This window comes from Hypanus sabinus, chromosome 17 (genome assembly GCF_030144855.1).
Source record: "Hypanus sabinus isolate sHypSab1 chromosome 17, sHypSab1.hap1, whole genome shotgun sequence".
NCBI classification, from domain to species: domain Eukaryota; kingdom Metazoa; phylum Chordata; class Chondrichthyes; order Myliobatiformes; family Dasyatidae; genus Hypanus; species Hypanus sabinus.
This window is the reverse complement of record NC_082722.1, coordinates 77,186,521-77,203,409: the sequence shown is the minus strand read 5'-3', so window position 1 is coordinate 77,203,409 and position 16,889 is coordinate 77,186,521. Positions and strand designations below refer to the sequence as shown.

At 43.9% G+C, this 16,889-nt stretch overlaps 1 protein-coding gene and 1 long non-coding RNA gene across 4 annotated transcripts in view; one reads left to right on the top strand and one right to left on the bottom strand.

Moving 5' to 3' along the window:
* Positions 1-2,223: 2,223 nt before the first annotated feature.
* On the bottom strand, positions 2,224-16,046 carry LOC132407042 (uncharacterized). Its single transcript, XR_009516359.1, has 3 exons — positions 15,882-16,046; positions 3,074-3,215; positions 2,224-2,985 (listed from the first exon to the last, which is right to left on the bottom strand). It is a non-coding gene; the product is annotated as an uncharacterized LOC132407042 (long non-coding RNA).
* LOC132407041 (cadherin-11-like) overlaps positions 13,323-16,889 on the top strand; it is a 251,172-nt gene continuing 247,605 nt past the window's right edge. For 2 of the 3 annotated variants that reach the window (XM_059993279.1, XM_059993280.1), the window contains exon 1: positions 13,325-13,917. The gene's annotated coding sequence lies outside the window, so the exon portion shown is untranslated. Of the gene's footprint in view, positions 13,918-16,889 lie in introns of all 3 variants that reach the window. The other variant, XM_059993281.1, reaches the window with a different exon arrangement.

Sequence of the window (16,889 nt, the reverse complement as noted above, 5' to 3'; positions counted from 1 at the left end):
TGCTGTTCACTTCTTGCGCAAGCTATATTGCTTGTCTGTTGCTACTTTTCACGCTATAAATCTCAAGGCTACTCAGTCCTGTGCCACTCTTGTCATTATCAGATTATTCATCAACAATGTGAAGATTAGTGCTCTTGTTGAAACTGCAAGTTGACTTTTTATCTTTTTCTCTTCTCTGTGTAGTTTATTTACTTTTGTCTGCACACCATGCTTTTTGTATGTGTCCTACTTTCTTGCACTTTCTGCAAGTTTTGCTTTAAAGCTGAATTCATCTGGTATCTGTGGTCCCCTGCTACAATGATAACACAATTTGTTCGGCCAGGCTGATTTTTGTTTAAAATATCAGCAAAGCTCATTTCAGCTGGTTAGGTTCTAACTTCTAACCAAACTGCATGCTCTTTCACGAATTGCACTCAGCAAAAAATCGCACTTGTTTTTCATTAGCTATTTCAAAATGCTGCCCAATTCATTCAGTAAATTGTTTTAATGCCTAATCCATTAATTATCTGCAATATTACTCAAATGTCACTGAAATATTACATACACAAAAGATACAAGCCCCTATCCACTCTCCAATACCCCCCCTCTCACCCACACATGGACAGTCCTTCAACTCTGCGACAGGCCTTCGGGCATCCAGGCTTCAGCCATCAAGCCTCAACTTCTGATCGGGCTTTGCTCTTTGTTATCGAAGCCTTGGTCCAGCTGAATATGGGCACCAGAGCTTGAAGTCCAAGTACGCTGACTGACCGGCCCCCTTGCCTCTTGCTTTCATGGGCGTGCACTGATCCGGGACAGACCACAGCCACGGTAGTCCTTTGTCCCTGTATCCAAATCACTGGCCTTTTGAGCAAGAAGTGGATGTGTGGACTCCGGGTGACTTTCCCCTTAAGAGAAGTTGGGCACCATGGTAGCGTAGCAGTTAGTGCCACACTCTTACAACTGGGGGCGTCAGAGCCCAGACGTTCAATCCCAGTGTCCTCTGTAAAGAGTTTGTACATCCTCCCATGTGGACTGCATTGGTTTCCGCTGGGTGCTCAAGTTTCCACTAGCTGATCTAGCACCAATACACAGAACAATATTTCTCAAAGAATTCAGACAGCTATTGACAAAAATTGCTGTCAATGCCTTTATTGTATACCAGGCAATCCAACCTCCCTCTCATCTGTGCACAATATTAAGGGAACTGACAAAGAAGAAAAACTACTACAGGATACGACAGTGTAGTTAATGGTTAAGCTGTTAGACCAGCAGTCAGCAGTTCGGACTACTGATCCGGAGATGTGAGTTTAAGTCCCACCACTGTGGCTAGGGAATTTACGTTCAAGCAATTAAATAAACCAAGAATTTGAAACAAAACTATTCTTGTTAATAGCAACTATTAACAGCAACTGAACTGTTGAAACATGTCTGGTCTGGCATATACATTACTCCAGCCTCACAATGTTGGCAAACTCTTAACAAGCTCTTCAGTTTAAGTGGGAATGGGTTATGGGAAACTGAATGTTGGCATTGTTCACATCCTGTGAATGAAAAAACTAAAATATATGTGAGACAAGGGAAGATTTTTATCCAAAAATAAACTTTATTCATAATAAAATTTATATATATGAAGAAGAAACAGTTCAAAACTCTTACATTCATGGCTAATACATTCAGTACATAGAACATCTGCTCAGTGGCCACTTTAATAGGTATTCCTGTGTACACCTGCTTGTTAATACAGATATCTAACTGGCCAATCACGTAGCAGCAATTCAGTGCATAAAAGCATGCAGACATGGTCAAGGGGTTCAAATGTTGTCCAGACCAAGCGTCAGAATGTTTACAATGGTGCTGGTGAACCTCAGCGGCTTCTGGCTGGTGGCTGAAAGAAAACAACTAATTACTTTGTTAATCACACTTTTTCTGGCAAACAATCAGCGCAAACAATAGCCCGTAGCTTCCCTTCGGACTTGCAGGCGATTTGAAGTGAGGCAGCGGGTTTGTTGCCGAATACAAGGAATTTCCAAGTTTCGATCGATTTAAGCGCCAGGCACAATTTGAAAGGTTGGATACATGCAGAATCGAGGGGGAAGGGTCCAGGCCCTAGAACGTACCAAAGTGACTGAATTCAATGTTTGGATGATGATTTAAGCGCCAGGCTGGGTTGAATTGGAAAGGTCGAATACATGCTGGAATTGAGGCAGCAAGGTCCAGGCCCCAGAGCATAACGAGGTGAGTGAACCCAGTGTTTGAATGATGATTTCAATGCAGGCCTAGATTGAAAAGGTCAGGGTGTTGGGGCCTGAGGTGAGGGTTGAGCTGGTTCAGTTTGCTGCTCTGCTCTGCACTGAACTAAGGGTCTGTGACAAGAGTCACTTCGTGCACTTTATCTCGGAACGCTATTTGCTTGCATTTGTTCTTTGAATAATTTGTTTTTTTCCTTCCTCCACATTGGGTGTTTGATAGTCTATTTTTAATGGGTTCTTTTGGGTTTATTTGTTTTGTGGCTGCCTGTAATAAGGGGACGGATCTCAAGGTTGTATAATGTATACATACTTTGATAATAACTGTACTTTGTACTTTGAAATGTGCTGTCGGTGACCTTGACCGTGGAATGATTGTTGGTGCCAGACAGGGTGGTTTGAGTTTCTCAGAAACTGCCGATCTCTTGGGATTTTCACAAACAACAGTTTCTAGAGTTTACAGAGAATGGTGTGAAAACCAAAAAAAATCCAGTGAACAACAGTTCTGTGGGCAACATCTCTGAATGCACAACTCTTCGAACCTTGAAGTGGATGGGCTACAGCAGCAGAAGACCATGAACATAAACTCGTAGATGATAGCACCATACATTAAGCAGAACAGCACAATATGGGACTGATGAAGGGTCTCAGCCCAAAATGTCAACTCTTTATTCCTCTCCATAGATGCTGCCTGACCTGCTGAGTTCCTTCAGCAATTTGGGTATGTTGCTCTGGATTTCCAACATCTGTGATTGATCTGTGTAAGAAAGATGCAAGAGAACTTTTTTTAGTACAGCTCAGTACATGTGACAATAATAAAACAATTTATCAAATTACCAATTTACCAAGAATCAGTATCATGTTTATTATCACAGATGCATTTGTTGTTTTCAAGTTCAAGTTCTTTTGCACATTGCTGGTTTATCCATCCTGTTGGGTGCAGTCTTTCATTGATTCTATTATGTTTCTGTTGTTTACTGTGAATTCCTGCAAGAAAACAAACCTCAATGTTGCATATTTTTTTCATTAAGTGCAATCGTGAACAATAGCTAGATCAGATGGTGATGTATATTTATGTACTTTGATAATAAAGTTTAATTTAAACTTTGAAGTTTGATTGTCATCTGACTGTACATACATAGAACCAAATGAAATAACATTCCTCCAGACCATGGTGCTCCCACAAAATATATTTCACACAGAGCGCATGAATTCTGTACATGCTGGAAATGCAATGCAAGACACACCAATGTGAGAGGAACTCAACAGATCAGGCTGCACCTGTGGAATATAGCAAATGTTTCAGGCAGAGACCCTTCTTCAGGACTCAATTAAAAAATAATTACCACGAATAAGTTCATAAAATGCCATTCAAAATGCATCTGGTGTGCAACACAGCTACATTTAACAGTGAACAGCTTGCTGTTCTAGTAATGAGACCTCAGTAGTGGCAGGGTATTCATTAGTCTCACAGCTTGCGGGTAGAAGCTGTTACCCAGTCGGGCAGTCCTAGTCCTGATGCTTCTGTGCCTCCTTCCTGATGGTGGTGGGTCATGTCGTGGTTTTTTGTGCCTCACAAATGACTAGGAGACGCAGAAGATTCTTCAAGAAGGGTTAAACTTTAATTTGCAAATCAAAGCTGAGACAGTCATTGAGCTAGTTGCTGATTGCCCACCGATCCTTGGACACGGCATTTTTTATAGCAAAATCCTGGTCTAGTTTCACACAGTTCTAATCTACATCTCTTTAGCTACCTCTCATTAACATATATTAACACACCATTGTCTTCTACATTCCTAGGATTTCATCTTGGGTACATGCATAACAACTTGACCAGGAAGCTGTTACTCAGTCGGGCAGTCCCAGTCCTGATGCTTCTGTGCCTCCTTCCTGATGGTGGTGGGTCAAAGGGATTGTGGGATACGTGGTAGGGATCCTCAACAGTGCTCTGGCCCCTTCGTCTGTAACTTTCCTGGTAAATGTCACAAATTGGGTGGGAGTTGGAAAGAGAACCCGGTGATTCTCTTAATGGCTTGTATTGTGTTTTGCAGCACAGTTTAGTACAAAGGCAGAAAAATTACTGTAAATTACAATTAAATCGTCATCATTATGTGCCATGGGCTTGATGAAGGTGATCATGGTCTCATGGCCAGGACTGTTCTTGGTAAATTTTTCTCCAGAAGGGGTTTGTCATTGCCTTCTTCTGGCCAGTGTCTTTACAAGACGGGTGACCCCAGCCATTACCAATATTCTTTGGAGACTGTCTGCCTGGTGCCAGTGTAAAATCAACAGGTGTAGAAGTTAAGGTGAATAACCAGACATTTGTACCCAGGGTAGGTGAGTCTAAAACCAGAGGGCATGAGTTTAAGATGAGAAGGGAAAGATTTAAAGGGGAGCTGAGAGACAAATTTTTCACAAGGATGGTGAGTTCATGGAACAGACTGCCACAGGAAGTGGTTTAGGCAGGTACAATTAAAGATTAAGGATTAAGGATTAGCTTCATTTGTCACATCATTGAAACACAATGAAATGCATGGTTTGCATCAAATCAGATCAGCGAGGACTGCGCTGAGAGTAGCCCACAAGCGTCACTGTGCTTCATATTGTGCCCACAACATACTATCCCTAACCTGTACGCCTTTAGAATGCGGGAGGAAACCGGAGGAGCGATAAGATTATTGTGATGAGAACGCACAACCTCTTCAAGAGGAGGAATTAAACCCCTGGCGTTGAAATACTTTTACGATAGCCACCACACTGCCGCCTGGTCACTTCCAGCACCTAAGCAGCACCTAAATGATATTTCAAAGTCATTTAGACTGGTCCATGGATAGAAAAGTTTGGAGGGATGTGAGCCTAATGCTCGTTGGTCAACTTGTTCAGAATGAATCAGTTGGGGCAAGGGGCCTGCTTCCGTGATGTTTAGCACTATGACTGAAATCAGAATCAAGGTTTCACCTTTTCACCATCTTCAATATTTTGCTGACAAATAAGCAGAAAGAAAATAGGATTTGTATTTGGATTTGTGATCCTTCCCCTGATTATTGCCAAGACAGGGAGATTTATTGGTTGTTTGTCTTTGTTTATGTGTAGTTTTTCATTGACTCTATTGTGTTTCTATGTTCGACTGTGAATGAAGTGAATCTCAACGTCGTATATAGTGAGATACACATACTGTACTTCGATAATAAATTTACTTTGAACTTTGATTTCTGGGACATCCAGGACAGTTTCTAGGTGATGAAAGAGCTGAGGGGAATGGCACTGTCCATGGATTCACTGGCTGTTACAGAACAGACAGGACAGATTGGGTCCTTGATTTCAGCCCTTTATTGCAGTGGGAGCAGTTATAACACTGCCACACCACAGGTCCACTCAGCAGCAGTTTTTTTATGTTCTTAGGTAGAACAACCTCTCTGGACAACAGCAGCCACAGAGCTTGTGTGCTTAACAGTAGGTTGTAAAGAATCCTATGGCTTTAATCAGGTGAGTCACACGATTACTCCCTATAGAAATGCACTGTCCACAAACTCTTCCTGTGTGTTGTAATGTGTTTGCATTTCAATACAAATGGCTTTTGACATCAAGGAAAAGGCTTACTATTATGTGGACAACTTGAGTGCCCTTCTTAGAGACAGGATGTCATTACAGCAACCCACCAAGAGGTTCTTCGGAATTACTAGGGCCTGCTGCCTGAATCTAAATACTTGTCCCTTCAAAGAATTCACTTTATTATTAGCCTTGCCTCCTGATGTCTACCTCAAAAGTAGTCCAGCTTTTTAAAAAAAAACTTTCTTGTAAAGCAAGAGAGGAATTTTTGCTCAGCTGCATGGAGTGTACGTGGTGGTGATTGTGTGTTAGGCTCCACTAGTGAAATCAAAACTTTGCAAGTGCATTTTAACATGTGTGTGCAATTAGCACGTATCCCATTTATAGAATGGGAGGCCAAAATTCCACTCTAAATCTTCTCCATCAGGAAAACGCAAACAGGAGCTCACAAAAGAAAGGGAATGCGGAACACACAGCCCGATTCGGCGGTAGAGGTGAGACTCTGACTCACTGACATCATGTGAAATGTGGCATATTGCTGCAGCAGTACAGTGCATGGCATTAAAATTACTCTAATTTACAAAAAGAATATGTTAAAAATGCATAACTAAATAGTGTACACAGGTTGCTTAAGGTTGTCAAAGCCAGGGGTGGTAATGGGGATAAGCTCCCACTACCTATTAAATGCTCCCAAAGGCTTGCACCTCAAATAGCCTCTGACATCTAAGTTCAGCTCAAGGCCTTAACATGTGGCTTGGCTACTCAGCCCAGTGAAACAGCTTCTACTGACAAGGGGCAAAGGCAGGCAACTGGCTCCTTAAAACTCGTTGCTTCAGGCAGGTGGGACTCATCAGCCGTGGTTGGCAGCTCATCTAGGAGAAGGAAAACTCTGATCTCAAGCCTCCAGTGCCTTGCAGCTATACCCACTCACAGGGAAGGCTTTGGAAATAAACCCCAAGGCAAAAATCCGGAGCTGGAGCCCCCAAGGCAGTCCTATGTAGAGTTCAATGCTGACTGGCAATTCTTGCAACGCTGCTGGTGCCAAATTGTATCGGTCTCTGCCATTGCTTTGGGTTCATTAGATTCATCAAGATGGGGAGACTGCTGCAAGGGCAACAACTTGCTCTCTATATTGTACTGCCCTAGCTTGTGTACTTAGACAGTTAGGATGCAACATTTATCATCAACCCTGACCAACGGAGGCCTCAGTGCAAAAAGGGAGCAAAGTAGTGAGGTAGTGTTCATGAACTGATCAGAATTCTGAGTCTTTGAGCAAGTTTTTGATACCACTCAGCTATGAGTGCAGCTTAAGGGCATCTGCTCAATCAATACAGGAAACAAGCAATTCTCAAGAAAAAAACAAAGCAATACTCTTCATTACTTCAACAGTTCCCAAGCGCAGATGTAGACACATTTTCTCAGTATTATAGAGCTTAGAAACAGAGCCTTCGGCCCATCTAGTCTGTGCTGAACCATTAATCCGCCTAGTCTCATTGAACTACACCTGGACCATAGCCCTCTGTACATCCATGAACTTATCCAAACCTCTCTTAAATGTTGAAATCAAACCCAAATTCACCACTTCTGCTTGTTCCACGTTTGTCCCATGCTCAGAGTGAAGCAGTTCCCCCTCAGCTTCCCATTAAATATTTCACCTTTCACCTTTAACCTATGATCTCCAGCTCTAGTGTCACCCAACCTGAGTATTGGAGTTGGGGACACCATGTTGCTCTCGTACAAAACGTTGATGAGACTGCACCTATATTAATGTGTTACACCTCGGTGACTCTTTCTCTGAGTACAAGGAACATGCATTTATATAGCACTTCACCTTCTGCGTCCTTGAGGTCCTGAAATAATTGAAAATACTCAAAGTTAAATTTATTATCAAAGAAGTACACTATCTTGAGATTAATTTTCTTGCAGGTATTTACGGGAGAAAAGGAAATAATGGAAATTTATGGAATGAAATTATATATAAAGAAAGACCAACAAATAACCAATGTGCAAATGAAGACAATTTGCGTGAATAAAAAATAATACCGAGAGCATTAGTTGTAGAGTCCTTAAATGTAAGTCTGCGTGTTGTGGTGAGTGAAGTTATCTACGCTGTTTCAGAAGCCAGATGGATACACGGTACAGGGTAATGCCTTCTTCTCATTGTTACCATCAGGAAGGAGGTGCAGAAGCCTGAAGGCCCACACTCAATGATTTAGAAACAGCTTCTTCCCCGATTTCTGAATGGACATTGAACCCATGAACACAACCTCACTGCTTTTTTCATTTCTGTTTTTGCACTACATATTTCATTTTAACCATTTAATATAGATACATATACTAACTAATATGTTTTTTCTCTATATTTATCATGCATTGCACTGTATTGCTGCCACAAAATTAACACATTTCATGATATATGCCAGAGATATTAAACCGAATTCTGATTCTGAATAAGATTACCCGAACCTGTGATGTGGGACCTAAGGCTCCTGTACTTTCTGGCCATGGTAATGGTGAAAAGAATACACGGCCTGGAAGAGGCTTGTGAAAGTCCAATAATTAAAGGAACTCAAGGAGTTCATTTATGTTTTTATAACATTGTTCTGTAATTTTTACTGTTAATTTGAGGAATTGATTTCAGACCTCGACTAGTCAACCTACGGCAACCACAAATGGTTGATATTCATTGTCTTTATAAGGTGTCAGCCACAGCACTCAGACCTCAGACCCAGAAAGTGAAACGTGGCCCTCCCAAATGCTGGGAAAGGTTAAATCCCTGCCCGTGCCCAGAAGGAGAACGAACTGTTTCCAGTGACAGGGTGAGATGGGGCTAGGCAGGTCACCACTCAAGTGTGAATTTCATTTGACACCCAAATGAAAGGCTCTCTGGCGATTATTCACGATTCTGAAGTTCTGAAAGTTGGCAGGTTAATTGGGCAGTGAATTCCTGTTAGTGTGTAGCTGGGTGGTAGACTCTGCAGGGAGTTGAGGATGTGGGTGTGTGTAGAACTAATATAAAGTAAGTCCTTATAGTTAGCAGGGGTTTCCTTCGGGTTCTTCCCATGTTACAAAGATGTACATGTTAAAGTTAGTGAGTTGTTGGCGTGCTATATTGGCACCGGAAACGTGGCATCACTGAAGGCCTGCCCACCGCACACTCTTGACACAAGCAGCAAATTTCACTATATGTTTCAATGTTTTTGAGACAAATCAAGCCAGTCTTCAATCTTCAGTGTGGCTTCCTTGGGCTGAAGATCTCGTTTCTGTGCTGATCACTCTGTGACTATATCTCTGAGCAGGAGCCATGGGTGATGCACCTCACTTCATGCCAAAGTGACAGGCTAAATTCTTCTCCCTTCTGTGAGCGCCAGTTCAAACAGTGCAGAACATCATCGTTATCTTCTCTCTGTACAAATTTCAAGGAGATAATGTTGAGGTATATTCTTCCTCGAGGAGGGAACACAGGGACCAATGGACCACAAATTAATAGAACACAGAACAGTCGTCAGCATCATCATATGTGCCGTGTCCTATGACGTGGGTGAGCATGGTCTTATCCATGGCCATGATTGTTCTTTTCAATAGAAGTGGTTTGCTATTGCCTTATTTTGGCTAACGTCTTTACAAAATGGGTGACACTAGCCATTATCAATATCCGTTGAAGATTGTCTACCTGGCATCAATGGTTGGATAATCAGGACTTACGATATGCGCCAGTTGCTCATACGACCATCCACCACCTGCCCCCAGGTCTTCACGTGACCCTCATCGGGGAGGGGGCTAAGCAGGTGCTAAACCTTGTCCAAGGGTGACCTGCAGACTAGTGGAGGGAAGGGGCGCCTTACACCTCCTTTGGTAGAGACATATCTCCACCCTGCCACCCTATAGGACAATTCAGCAAAGTACTGTCAAAATCTTGGACTCTGCCGCGGAGTCTGGGTGCCCTCACAGGCAGGCAGTTGGCAATCGTGCTCATAAGAATGCATATTTCAGCCAAGTAGGGTTTCTATGTAGTTGCATTTATCTCTCCTACTTTAACTTCAGTCTTGCAGGGTCTTGACCAAAGCTCAGCAACAGCAACACTCACTGCTTAGATCTGGAAAAGACGATTACAATTTAGATTGATGCTGCAAAGGAATGTTTATTTAGTATTATACTCCACGCCACAGTGACGGTGCTAGATTATAGTTTAAGAATTTTAGTTAGCCACCTGGATGGCCTAGTGTTTATTATTTTCCTTTTGTTCTGTCCAGTTCTAATGAGACATCAGGGAACTGTTCATTCAGCTCCGGTGTCTCTCTCTGCACTTGAGCCATCACCCAACACAGTGCAATTATGGGCCCTATGGCCAACCACATTGCAGTGAGCTTTCAATCTACTATAGTCCAAACATGGCAAATGGGATTGGGTTAGATGGGCGTCTCGATTGGCCCAGATGAATTGGGCTGCAGAAACTGTTTTAGTACTGTATAATTCCATAAGTAGGTAACCATTGACTCCTGAAGGTTGTCATAACTGGGGGATGGGGGTGGCAGAGGTGGTAGTGGGAATAGGCTCCGACTATCTGTTACCATGACACGCGTCTCAAATAGCCTCTGACAACCAAGTCCAGCTCCTGATTTTTACTTGTGGCTTAGCTACTAAGCCCAGTGGAACCACTTCTACTGACAGCAGAAGAAGCAAAGGCGGGTCACTGGCACATTAAAACCAGTAGCTCAGGGCAAACGGGGCTCATCAGCTGTGGTCGGCAGCTCATCTAGGAGAAGGAAAACTTTGATCACAGACCTGTCTTGCAGCCATACCCACTCACTGAGAAAGGTTTCAGAAGTAAATTCTGAAGCTGGAGTTCCTAAGGTAGTCTTATATTGAGATCAATGCTGACCGGCAACTCCTGCACAGTCTCTGCCGTTCTATTGGATTCATCAGCTGTGTGGACAAGGGGAGCTGGCTACATATGCAACAGCTTGCTCTCCATACCTCACCATGCTGTCTTGCATATCAGAGACAAATAGGACACAACCAGCAGAGGGTTTTGGATCACCTATTACAGCATTGTAACTTTACTTAGCTCCAGCATGGGCACTAGCCTCCCCAGCAATCTTCAAGACATAAGGCCCTAACAAAATGGCATCCAACATGAAGGGCTTCCATCGTCCAGGGTTGGCCCTCTTCTCATTGCTACAATACTTGAGCTTAGAGATCCACACTCAATGTATGAGTAACATCTTTCTCTGCCGTTGGATTTCTGAACCGCTCATGAACACTGTCTCATTATTTTACTCTCTTATACATACTTATTTTTATATCTTCTTATTGAAATGTTTGTAATTTTAATGTTTTGCTGTAATGGTGCCCAAACAAATTTCAGGACATACGTCAATGACGGTAAACCTGATCCAGGGGAAGTGAGCAGAGAGATAGGTAGAACGGATGGGCCATGGACACGGTTAAAGCAATGGACAATGGCCTTTGGTGTCCTAATATTAAGTTGAAGGCAATTTCTGCTTCTTTGAAACTAGACTGAGTGAATTGGGGCTAGACTACCACCAGCATACACAGACCATTTGATCATAAGATATACAGTAGGAGCAGAATAGGGCCATTCAGCCGATCAAATACACTCTGTCATTCAATTTTCCCTCTCAACCTCATTCTCCTGCCTTCTCCCTGAAACCTTTGACACCCTGACTATTCAATAACTTATCAGCCTCCACTTTGAATATAGAATCAGAATCAGGTTTATTGTCACCGCATGTGATGTGAAATTTGTTAACTTAGCAGCAGCAGTTCCATGTAATACATAATCTAGCAGAGAGAAAATAATAATAAATAAAATAAAACATACTAACAAATAAACAAGTAAATAAATTATGTGTATTGAATAGATGTTTTTAAAAGTGCAAAAACAGAAATATTGTATATTAAAAAAGTGAGGTAGTGTCCAAAGATTCAATGTCCATTTAGGAATCAGATGGCAAAGGGGAAGAAGCTGTTCCTGAATCACTGAGTGTGTGCCTTCAGGCTTCTGTACCTCCGACCTGATGGTAACAGTGAGAAAAGGTCATGCCCTAGGTGCTGGAGGTCCTTAATAATGGACGCTGCCTTTCCGAGACACCGCTCCCTAATGATGTCCTGGGTACTTTGTAGGCTAGTGCCCAAGATGGACAATGACTTGATTCTTCACAGATTCACCACTCTCTGGCTAAAGAAATTGCTTCGCACCTCCATTCTAAATAGACATCCCTCTATTCTGAGGCTGTGCCCTCTAGTCCTAGACTCACCCCTCTAGGAAACATCTTCTCCACATCAGCTCTATCTAGGCCTTTTAACATTAGATAGGTTTCAATGAGATCTGACTCATTCTTCTAAACTCCAGCGAGTGCAGAGCCAAAGACATCAAATGCTCCTCGTACGCTAATCCGTTCATTCTTCCTTTGCCGAGTGATTCTTGTCGATTCGTCTGGACCCTCTCCAATGCCAGCACACCTCTTCATAGATAAGAGGCCTGCAACTATTGAGAACTTCCAGGCAGTGAAGAATAGAGTTCACTAATTTTATTTTTTGAAATTCAGTTTAAACCCACAGACTCTCTTGGAAGAATTTAATTTCTCCCTGTTCGATGCGTAAGTCCCCGATGTGTGAAGCTAATAGCCCCCACCCTCAACACAACTTCGGTTTGAGCTGGGATGTGAGGGGTGATTCGGGCATAAACTCTCGGGGTTTTCCTGTTCGGAAAGCTCCGAAATCGTGAGACGACCAAGAACAGAACCGATCTGGATTTGCGCCCGTGCCTTTGTTCGTACGGTGGGGGGGGGTGCAATGAGAGGTGATGAATAAAGTTCAAAATTGGCACGGTGTCGATCTGCGGGTGAGCCAAGCAGTCCCGGCAGCGAGAGAGAACGGAGAGAGAGAGACCCTCGCAACTTGGACGGAAAGTCCCTAGTTGCGGATTTAATTTCAGAGTTTCTCCCCTCCAACAAAAATCAGCCATGAACTGAGGCGAACAGTGAATGAGAGAGAGGAAGGGAGGGGAAGGGAGAGGGAGGGAGATGACGAGACAGTCAGGCAGAGAGAGAGAGAGAGACACGGAGAGACAGAAAGAGGGAGAGACAGAGAAAGAGATAAGGTGGGGGGGGATAGAAAGAGCCAGACACAGAGATGGTGAGAGACGGAGGGAGGGAGGGAGGGAGAGAGAGAGGGAGAGGGAGAGGGAGAGGGAGGGAGGGAGAGAGAGAGAGAGAGAGAGAGAGAGAGAGAGAGAGAGAGAGAGAGAGAGAGAGAGAGAGAGAGAAAGAGAGAGAGAAACAGAGCTGGATTTCAATTGAAACTGTAGAGAATTGCCTTGTCAAGCAAACGTCAGGTTGTGCGGCTGAGGGCTCTGTCTTTTTATTGGGGAGGCGGCGGGGGTGGGGGCAGGTTTTATCTGTTTTCTGAGTCCTTATCCCTAAAGACCATCTCTGTTCCAATCTGTTTTGCCGCATGCATGTGTGTATGTGTAAATTTAAAGCCGCTCTCTTCTTCTCTCGCATCCTTTTGGAGTGCAGACTCCCAGGAGAGAAAGAGAGAGAGAGAGGGGAAAACATCCTTTCATTGGCTCTGACTGTTGAAACCAATTTGAGGGAGATAGATGAGAGAGAGAGAGAGAAGCTGCCAGTCGGGTACAAAGCGAGGTTAGTGGGGTCAGCGGTGCGCTGTAATCTCTCGGCATTATCTTCTTGATGTTAGGTTTCTCCCCAGAAAATAGTTTGTGGGAGGGGAGAATATTTTTGGACCGCCCATTTTTCAAGCTACCCTCTCACTCTATCCCTCCCTCTCTCTCCACAACCCTTTGCGTTGAAGTGTGTCACGGAGGCAATTGTTGCTGGAGGATTTTTTAACGAGGGAAACATACACACATACACGCACACACCCAGACACACACACATACACACAATAGAGAGTGTATCGCCTCTCCTGCTTCCCGTGAACACATTCCAGCATACATCCAGGGAGAGGGAAGGGGAGAAGGAGAGAGAGAGAGAGGGGAGAGAGCGAGCGCCAGAGAGAGAGAGAGAGAAAGCATCCCGTGTAGTTAATGAGAAGCTGGCGACTCTTTATACATCCAACTGTAAGCGACAAACTGACCCGATCGCTCTCTAAGGTAAGACTGCATTTTTCTCGACAATTTCGTGTGTGTCCTTCTCATCCTGGGTCATACTCAAGCGATTTTGCAATGTCTTTATTAATATTGAACGCGTGCCTGTGTTTTGAAAGTATTTTGTGCCTCGATGGTGATTTAAAAATCCTTTCTCTCTACCACCCCCCCCCCCCGCCATCTCATGCCCCCATCACCTCTCACTGAATACTTAACAGTCCAAGTGACTGGAACAGGACCACGAACACGATGTGATTGTATGTTTGTATTTAAAAGCCAATTGACATGTTATTTTCTCTACAATTTCACGCCGTGATTAATCAATCCGCGACCATTTCTGAATATTTAGCAGGCGGGCTAAGCGTGTCGCTGCGACCCCGGGTTCCACATTCAATTGCATTGAAATGCCTGGGGTATTTCATGGCAGAAAAGACACGTTCATCACCTCAAAAGATTGCAACCATTCTTAAAGGGAAGTTTGAAAACCGGCGTGTCCGGAATTAATTACGTTCTTGGTAAATATCTATTGGATGTATCTTTTGCGGGAGCGCAGTTTTACTCGTTAATTCCATCTGGAATCGATTGTGAAGTGAATCGATATATCTTCTAGAACGCTAAGATTGCAGTGTCGTTAATTACTACCCCACTCCGGCACCCCTTCCTTCTCCCGTGAAATATTAGCTGCAGTCTCTTAATAACTTGATGGACCCTCCCGCGGTTTGTCCGGATTCAACCGAGGTTTAAACGCCAATTTCAGATCTGAACTGCAGTGTCATAACGCGCTAGTACATTAAAGAGCGGCAAAGTAGCGCAGGGGAACGGAGTGAAATAATAGAGCAGCGGAGATTGTCAGTGTATTGCGTGCAGGTAAAACCCACTCTGTGAAAGGGTTGATCGCGTCTCTGCGATTGCTCCGACTCTTATGTGGCGGGGAATAACAGAGATGTGTAAAATACAACGAAGTGTACGAGACGGTACTGGAAATAAAGCGCTTGAAATACTGCGTGTGCGCGAAATTTGAGACAGGGAGAGAGACGAGTGCGGGGAATGGGGGGAGAGGGAGCGTTAAGCGAGCGGCCGGGGGAGTGAGGGTGCGAGACAGACGGTCAGTGTGCTCAGACCAGTTGAGGAATCCTCAGACCAGAATTGAGAATCGAAGGATTGTGTTCCAGTCGAGCTAGTAATGCATTAACACAACTACAATCGGTCTGGATGGTTGAGAGAGTGCGGGGACGGGCTGGTGTTTATTCCGCGCTCCGTTATGTGTGACGGAATTACGGAACCAGGAGAGTAAAATTCAGTTGCGACGGTTGTGACCACATTCGCAATCAAACAGAGCGTTGATTGTTGGAACCCGGGAGGGTTGGGGGTGGGGGCAGATGGAAGTCTCTGTAAAATGGAACAACTTCTCTATTGTACATTAAATTGGAAGCAGTCTCCCCCTCCCTTTTCTCCCTCCCCTTCCCCCTCTCTTCTTTCCTCTTCCCTCCTTCCCCCTTTCCTTCGTCCCTCTCGCCCTCTCCCCTTCCTCTCTCCCCTTCCCCGCTCCCTCTCCCTCCCTTCTCCCCCTCTCTGCCCTCCTATCTCACTCCATCCTCTCTCTCTCTGCAGTTGTTACTACACGCTACCGCTGCGCTGTAAAAGCCTCCTTTAAAACCTGTTTAACACTCAGCAAAGACCAGGTTAAAATATCCGATTAACAGTGCTTGCCTTCAGTGTCCCACAGTTCCATCCATACGAGTTTACAGATATCACTTTCTTTCAAATAGATGATTGGTTGAAGAAATAAATGAGGACTCCTTTCCAGACTTTTACATCGTCTTTGGGTTGTTTAGAGGAAACTAACTCCAGGCTGAATCAGTGTGGATGATTGACGCCGAGGCGGAACTCACAGACTGAACAGGGGAAAGGGGACCAAGCGGGTTGCATCTATAGAGCTAGCCGGAATAGAATAGGCCGAACAAACTTACGATGGTGTTCTGAATGGTCGGTGGTGTCGGAGAGAGTTTTCAGATTGTGGAGTAGTTTTGGAGGGGGAGATGCCTTCTCTGGTCGAATAGTCGGGTTGTGCCCATTGGGCCTCGATATTGGCAGTGGCTTAGTTCTGCAGGGTGCGTTGAGCGAGGGATGGAGAGCAGCCGGTCTGGTCTGTCATGTTCTTCCTCGCTGCTCAACGCTAGAGGGCACAGTCACTCTATGAGACAGCACGGAAGAGAGGCTGATCTGAGAGCCGGGTAGATTCCCAGTGAGAACATCTTTTCAGCCTATTTCAGCCTTTGCTACCAATGTAAGACTCGCGAGAAATCTTATTTGGTAAGGATTGCACTGAATTTGCAATTTACAGAGGGCTACACAGATGTTGTATGGTAGCCGTCAGTAAGGACCCCCATCACCCAGGACTTGCCGCCTTCTCTTATTACTACCATCAGGAGGCTGAAAACATACATTCAACGTTTTAGGAACAGCTTCTTCCCCTCCGCTATCTGATTTCCGAATGGACAATGAACACATATACTCTACCTCACTATTTTCCTTTTTTGCACTACTTAATTATATAGTGTAATATATATATATATATATAATTATGTATTGCAATGTTCTGCTGCAGCAAAACAGCACATATGCTAGTGGTATTAAACCTGATTCTGATTCTGAGAGTGTGAGTGTGTGTTGTGTGCTGCCTCTCTTTGGAAAAGAATTTTGTCCATCTGTGGGAAAATGCTGTGTTTGGAAAGACCGAGGAAGTGTAGAAAAAAATAAATCCCATCATAGGTTATCAGCAAAATTATATACTTCCATCCTAAAGGATTGCATTCTGTAGAAGTAACAGTAAGCCAATCTGTTCTTTGCTTTTTGATAAATTGTCCCACAGCCACATAGAACTGCTTTCTGTTTTCAAGCAGGCAATGTCTCCTGACAGATTATGGGTTTGGCAATGATAAAAAGTGATTTCACTAAACTACTTGGTTAACCAGTTG